We start from the raw sequence: 1,579 nt of genomic DNA on the forward strand, positions 1-1,579 counted from the left end.
AAACGATTCTTACATTAGTGTATTTGTAGACCTATGTTTTTCATGAAGAATTGTTAAAAAACAATAGCCTAATAGCTGTTGTATGTCTCAGTCGACCACGAGCTAAAATATTTCAGTGATCTGCGCCCCGGCAACTCTCCTCCTCCCCCCCCTTTTTTCCCTTTTAAAAAAACTGCTGCTTTGTGGAAATCCACTTACTGTTTTAAGGTAACCATATTATTTTGCATTATCATTAATTAGAGCTTTGTCACAACGCCACATACGTTATTATTTTACTGTTATTCTATTTATCGTTTGTGGGGGGAGGGGGGGGTTGCTTATCTAGCGCCCTGTAATGTGAGTTGTCACGGGAACCCCAGCAGTGAGCATGCAATAGAACTCGGAACTGGTGGGGAGAGAGAGAGACCCGAGTGAGTAATGTGTCGGGTGTGAGGTCAAGGTTCCATCCAGCAAACACGACTGTGTGTGCAGAGATGAGGCAGGCTGGACGCGGCTGCGTGGATCAATAGCAAGTTCTTTCTTAGTCCATGTATGTTTCTGTGGTCCGCGGCCGCAGTTGTGCCACCGAGTGTCCTTCGGCGCGCCGCTCCTTAGATCAGCGGGCATCATGCTGAACTAAGGTACTGACGACCCTGGTTTGAATCCCCGACATGGTATTCTCGGGCTTGGATTGCTGGGGGACCTTTCGAGCCCGCACCCACCCTTTGGGCTTGGTCGGTGATTTCCAGGGTCACGCCTCAGAAATTACTTTGCGGTAATTGTGTTTACAGAGGCGTGAAAGTCGTATCATATCAGACCAAGTGTCCCTGAAAATTTCATGTTCGTCGGGCGTTAGATTCTACCGTTCGCACACTATGTCACCAGTCCATCTTTCCTCTGACTTACTTTTGAGCTATCAGATATGGACTTAATTAAGTTCGGAGGTTCCTCCCACTAAACAATCTGGCAGTGTTGAAAGGAGCGTTGAACCTGTTCCATGTCACACGCCTCTGGCTTTTCTTTGCTTTTTAAAATGTTTGTTGAATGCCTTACTCAGTGAGGGGGCGGGGGGTACTTACTTTATATATTTATGTTGTTGTTGTTGTTGTTGGATTTTTTGGCGGTTTTTGTGGGGGGTCGGGTTTTTTGGTTTGTTTGTTTGTTTGCTTGTTGTTGTTTTGTTTTGCTTGGGGGGGGGGGCGCTTGCAAGAGGCAGTATGTGTGTCATTTCTAAGACTAAGCATCTGTTGTTCATCTGCAGGGTAGGCCCACTGGAATGCGAGGCCCTAATTTTAAATACCTTCTTAAGCTATGGTAGGCTACATCAAGTTTCTGTCCAAGAAACATCTTTGTTTTACAGGAGGGGGAGACAAACTAATAAAAGTCTGGCTGTTACTGTTAAGTTCGTTGGGTTGCAGTTTATATTTACATCAAGTCTGATCGAAACAGCTGAGGCACTTCACCACCTTGTTGGGACAGATTTATAATGATCATTCTGGAGAAGAAAAATAATTACATGTAACAGGCTACACCATGTCCTGTTCTCTTTCTGTTTGTCAGGGGGGTTCTCTCTCTCTCTCTCTCTCTCTCTCTCTCTCTC

At 45.3% G+C, this 1,579-nt stretch overlaps 1 protein-coding gene across 2 annotated transcripts in view; it reads left to right on the top strand.

Annotated features, from left to right (window-relative positions):
- The window catches only part of LOC101853226 (set1/Ash2 histone methyltransferase complex subunit ASH2), a gene marked incomplete in the record, with an annotated part of 112,975 nt that overhangs the window by 105,802 nt on the left and 5,594 nt on the right, over positions 1-1,579 (top strand).

Source organism: Aplysia californica, unplaced genomic scaffold (assembly GCF_000002075.1).
Source record: "Aplysia californica isolate F4 #8 unplaced genomic scaffold, AplCal3.0 scaffold00046, whole genome shotgun sequence".
In the NCBI taxonomy this organism is placed as follows: Eukaryota; Metazoa; Mollusca; class Gastropoda; order Aplysiida; family Aplysiidae; genus Aplysia; species Aplysia californica.